This window comes from Enhydra lutris, unplaced genomic scaffold (assembly GCF_002288905.1).
Source record: "Enhydra lutris kenyoni isolate GAN:26980312 unplaced genomic scaffold, ASM228890v2 scaffoldscaffold119, whole genome shotgun sequence".
Lineage (NCBI taxonomy): Eukaryota > Metazoa > Chordata > Mammalia > Carnivora > Mustelidae > Enhydra > Enhydra lutris.
Genome location: NW_019154203.1, coordinates 331,041 through 336,987, shown reverse-complemented (window position 1 = coordinate 336,987; position 5,947 = coordinate 331,041).

The following is a 5,947-nucleotide window of genomic DNA, read 5'->3' as shown; positions in this document are numbered from 1 at the left end:
GTGCCCAGGACCCTTGTGACAGGCACATGTGTTGACAGTCACAGCGCCTTGTCTGTGGGTGGACGCCCACACCATTCATCCTGTGTTTTAGTTTAAACCCTTTTGTCTTCTTGGCGGGTTTTTTCCTCTTGAGTCTGATGGATGAAGCTTTCGTTGCCTAGTAACCGGGTTATTCCCCGCCCCGCACCCCTCCCCCCCATTATCTCAACATCTATTCCCAGAAGAGAGCCAGGTGGAGACAAGGGCTTTCTCAGTCCTGGACCTTCAGCTGGGCTGATGCCTGAGCTGAGGGACCCAGGGAGGGGGAACAGAAGGATGTTGCCATGACAACGGACTCCCACACTTCCTCCCAGCACAGGGGCCCCTCTCCCTCCCTCTGCCTGCCTGCTGGGCTCTCCACTGAGAATGGGAATGTGCTTTGGCTAGCAGGGAGGGGTTCCCTCTGTGGTCCAGGGTGCAGGGGAGAGGGGTAATCCTGGGCTGTCTCCTGAAGGGACCAGAGTCCCAGAGAAAGCGTTCTGTACAACACTGAGGCCCCAGGAGAGCATGGAGACTATGAACCCATAGTGGCTCTAAATGTGGTTCTGGGATTTTCTCCAGCAGTCCACGGTGCTGCACCGATTTCTGAAGCCAGGCTCTGAGGCCCAGACCCTGGAAATCGGGGCCTGTGTTGTTAAAGGAGGTTGGAGCCTGGCATGGCTTGTGGGGGCAAGGACAGACTGGAGAAGGCACTTGTGTGTCTGGTCTCCTCTTCCTTCTGTGCTCCGTGTTGGGGTCCACTTATGGGATGGGAACCATGGTCCTAGTTCAAGGAGATGCCCCAGTCTCCTCTAAGGTGGACTGATTGGAGGGTGGACAGACGGGGGAGCTGCCAGGGGTGCTGAGGTGACCTCACACATCCACTAGGGCTCCTCAGACCACAAGGCCATATTGCTTAATTTCTTCTCCTCTGGCTGGTGAGATCTTCAGGATTGTTCACTGTCTGAACCGGCTAGAGAAGGAGGAAAACACCCAGTGAAATAATTTCTCATCTGGTCCAGGGAGGGGGTCCGGGGCGGGTGGCGGGGAGGGGATGCAATCCTGCGAATGGTCTAGTTCAGGTGCCTCCTTAGCGCAGTAGGCAACGTGTCAGTCTCATAATCAAATGGTCTAGTTCAAGAAATGCTCAGTCTCTCAGATTTCCTCCCCACCTCCCTACTTCTTCCCAAGCTGAGGAAGGAGCATGTGTGGTGGTTTACTGATCTCCTGGGTGATGCTGGAAGGGGCGGCACCTAGGACATTCTTATGGTGCTCACCGAACACTCCCTGGCCTCTGAGGGGAGGACTCTTGTCTCCCGGGTCCAGCTGGCGAGACACCTGCATCAGCCATGCATGTGACTGGTGAAACTTGCATTTTCCTCTCTCTCCTCTGGGTCGGGACCTGGTGCTTCCTGGCTGACCCAGCCTCAGCTCACCTTTGCTGACATCTCTAGACCCCTCTGAATCTTGGTCTCAGCCTCCATGCCCACTCTGGGCAGGGCTGTCAGCCCACATCTCAGCAACGGGGGTCCCCTAGTCCCTTCTCCACTTAAGTTTACTTCCGCAGCCCCTGGCTGTGGATTTTGTCACTTTCCACATTTCCCCCTCAGGGAATACAGCCTCTGGGGTCTGGCCTGCAGCACAGCAGGACCCAAGATCAGCTCCAGAAAGCTAAGTCCCTCGAGGTCAGCCATCCCTCTGCCCAAGGAGGGTCATCCTGCAAAGTGAATTCCTCTGAGTCCCAAACGTGAGTGGGGGCAAAATCCTGTCCCCCACTTCTCTGCTGTAGCTCTCTTGTCCCCTCCCATAAGAGGGGAGACTGAGCCTCGAGAGCCTTCCCTCCATCTGTCACTTCCTCCGTGTGTCTTGTACTTCTCTGAGGCTAGACAGAACATTCTTCTTTTGCTTGACCTTCACGCTCACAGGGCTCCCCCATAGTATATCCAGACCCCAAAGAGGAACTCTGGGAATTGCCTGGCCGCCTGGAACTGGATTTGTCCAGTTCTCCCCGAGGGCTCTCGTGAAGACACGCTGTCCCTGACAAAACCGTTCTGCGGCACCACTTGGCCTCTCTTTGCTTGCTGCCTGGGTGCCTCAGCAGCTTCTTTTTCTTCCTGTCCCAGTCGCCTGCTCAGTGGCTCTCCCTAAGCCCCAGCTGTTAAAAGACGCCCAGGGGAACCTGTACTGGGAAGTGTTTAATGAAAGGGTATAAAGCTAGAGCTTGCTTGACCTTCATGTTCACAAGCCTCCCCAGAGTATGTCCAGATCCCAAAGGGAAACTTTAGGATTTGCTGCCCCTTTCCCTCCACCACCCCCCCCCCCCCCCCGCCCCGAGAAAGGGGATTGGCTAACAGATAAAGAAATACAAAATAGGGATGCCTCGGTGGCTCAGTGGGTTAAAGCCTCTGCCTTTGGCTCAGGTCATGATCCCAGGGCCCTGGGATCAAGCCCCATATCGGGCTCTCTGCTCAGCGGGGAGCCTGCTTCCCCCTCTCTCTGTCTCTGCCTGCCTCTTTGCCTACTTGTGATCTCTGTCAAATAAATAAATAAAAATAAAAAAAAAGACATTACATTCTCTATTGGATATTTAAAAAAAAAAGAAAGAAAGAAACACAAAATAGGAGGGATTACCAAACATGAATGCCTGTGCCCTCATCAGCAGGACAAGATCTATAAAAGTAAACTCAGAGTTCAAAGACAGACACCATGTTTTAACAGGGTCCTAGGAGATGCTGTGTCAGCAGTTTTCATGGCTGTGCCCAGAGAGCCTTGCTCCTCAGTCCTCTGTTCCCACCAGCGCCTGGTAACCGTGCAGGAGAGCTGGGCAGCAGAGATGAACTTACCCAGAGCTTGTGATGTCTGCCAGGAGTTACAGGGCAAGCTGGGGAGCGTGTTCTCTGTCTAGTCCAGAAATGTCCTGGAGAGTCCCCAAACTTTTTTCCGGTCTCCTGGTTACCGCGTAATAAATACAAGAGCAGCATCTGACACCGGCTCACTAGTTTCACCTTTAAAAAAGAAATACTTTGGGGCGTCTGGGTGGCTCAGTGGGTTGAGCCTCTGCCTTAGGCTCAGGTCATGATTTCAGGGTCCTGGGATCTGGCTCTCTGCTCGGCGGGGAGCCCGCTTCCCCCTCTCTCTCTCTGCCTGTCTCTCTGCCTACTTGTAATCTCTGTCAAATAAATAAGTAAAATCTTCAAAAAAAATTAAAAAAAAAAAAAAGAAATACTCTGATTACCAGGAGGAGCCCTGTGGACATTCCTGGAGAATACAATGAAACCACAACTGTCCTCGTTCTAAAAATCCCTTAAATGAAAACGTTTGCTGGACAACTTCCCATTTTCAGAAAAGGATCTTCAGTGGCCTTCTGCCTGAAGTTTAAATAGGGTTCCTGGCTCAGTCCCCAACAAAGCATGTTTTCTTTCCCTGGGTGTTTATGGGCGAGGGTCCCACGGAGACCCAGACACGTGGGGGCGCTCTGGCCCTCTGCAGCTTTTCTCAGGCTCCTGACCTCTCCAGGGGGGCAGGGACTCAGGGGAAGAGCAGGATCTCTCAAACTCATTTTGAGACCTCCCGGTGCCTGCCCTGTTCTGAGAATGGACAGTCTCGGCCACCCTATGGGCTCACGTCCTGCCTGCCTGCCTGCCCCGTGTGCAGATGGAGAAACCAGGGCCCAGGGAGACCAAGGGTCTTGCCTGCTGCCGCCATGCGGCCAGAGAGCTTACCACATGAAGTCCTAACAGCGCTGCTGCCCACCCTGGGTGACCTTAGGGTCACATGCTAACATCTCCTTTCCCCTCTCACTCACTGTGGGTAGGTCATTTTAAGTAGCAGTGAACTGATTTAATCCCTTAGGAGAAATCGAGGCAGGGCAAGGTATTCCTTGTGCCTTTAACGCAGACCCATCAAAACTTGCAGGACCTATTGGGCGGTACACAGGTGTTCCTGTGGATGTAAAGGGAGATTCTCCAGTAACCTTCCTCCACTCCCCACCACCCCTTCCATACCCGACAAAAAAAAAATAACAGGTCGCAGGTAGCCTTCTATTCAGTATCCAACAACATTGAAGGAGAGCTTCTCTCAAAAGGTGTTTTGTACTCTTATAAAAGCTGCTCTATTTAGCACTCACCTGGGGAGCGAGACAATACCCACCAGCCAATCAGTGCATCAAGAAGTTAGTGTGGGAAGTGTTAGGAAGAAAATAGCTCGGGTCCTAGGTCAGGACCAATCTACTTACACAGAGCGGTCAGGCGGAGCTTGTCTGAGAAGGCAGTGATGGAGCAGAAACCTTACCCTTGAGAAGGAACCAACCACGTAATGATCCGGGGCTGGACTCACCCAGGCAAAGAGCGCCGTGATGAACCATGTCCTGATGAGGGAATAAGCTTGGCATGTTCCAAGGACAGAAGTCCGCCAGAGTGGCTGTCGTGGAGGCAAGAGCTGGTGGGATTGTGTGGCTATTGAAACAGTGGCAGTAGGTAAGCACAGAAGGGGATGGATAGGCGATATAGTCCGCAGATCGGATCTAGAGGACTTGTTGCTGGACTGTGGGGGAGACTGACAAGATAGATGCAAGACATGAAGAGGCGTGCTTGGGGCACGCGAGGTGTATGCTTCCTCCCGGTCATCCAACAAACCTACAGACACATCTGGTTCTGCCGGCACAGGTTGATGCGTGAGGTAGGCATGTGGGAGGTCCCATCGTGTACATGCTCTATTTTCTGCTGGCCAAAAGGATGAAGCAGCCCACGGAGAGAGTGTAGCATGAGAAGGGCCCTGTTAGAAACTAAAACCCAGTGGAAAGGAAGGAGGAAGCACTAAATACTGACGAGAAGCAGAGTGGCCACCGGGGCTGGAGAAGCAGAGTGGCCACCGGGGCTGGAGGAACAACACCCGGAGAGTCAGTTAGTTGTTAAATATCCAAGAATAAAAATTCAAAGAAAGGGTGGGGGAGGGACAGTGTCAAAAACGAGGCAATTGGGAAGTGTACCAAAGGCATCTGAGAGGTACAGTGAGTCGAGGAGAGGACATCATCCCAGGGGCTGGTGATACGTGAAGGCCCCTGCTGCCCTTGACAAAATCGGTCTTCTTTTGGGGGTGGGGGCAGGCTGATAGAAGCACGATTGAAGTGGGTAGCAAGGAAAAGGGTGCCAGAACAAGGGGAGACTTGCTGTTGGGAGCATCAGGGAGATGTGGCAGTATCTCAGAAATAGAGGGGGTAAGGGATGGCTTTATGTTTTCCTTCATCTCGAGTGAGGGGAGAGAAGTACGAACATGTTCCGAGTGAACAGAATGACGGAGAAATAGATGGGCGGGTGACCATTCAGGAGCACTGCAAAGGCCTTCTCCCCCTGAAGGAGACGGGTATGGGATCCAGGTGAAGGGTCTGGCCTCAAGTGCGATCAGGTCGAGAATATGGGTGCAGATCCAGCGTTGCTGGCAAGTGGTGAGAGGGTCTGTCTGATAGCTTCTCTCTTCTGTTTTGTTTTGTTTTCTCTCTCTCTCTCTCTGGATGTATTACCATGGAACATCTTGATGAGCATGGGGTGGAGCACTGCAAGGCTCCTGCAGGCAGAGGAGAGAGAAGATACACGTGTGGAAGACGCCCTTTGTCCTTTACTGGGGGTGTCCCCGGAGAGTAGGTAGGTGGGAGTAAGGAGCAAACAACCTGTGTTTGAGCGAAAATTCATAGCCTTGGGTAAGCTGGAGGAAGGAGCGGCATGGTGGACCCTGATGTGTCCCTGGGATCCCTGGACTGGAGACCCCCAAGAAGCTGAATGCTGTGGATGCAGAGACACTAGGGGGAGGGAGCTGGAGAACCGGGGCTTGGTGTTGGGAGTCAAGAGTGAAAGCTACACGGGACACCGGTGAGGGGCGCGGGGGTTCCCGATGCTCAGGGCAAGTCCGTGGGCAGGCGACGCAAAGCTTGGGG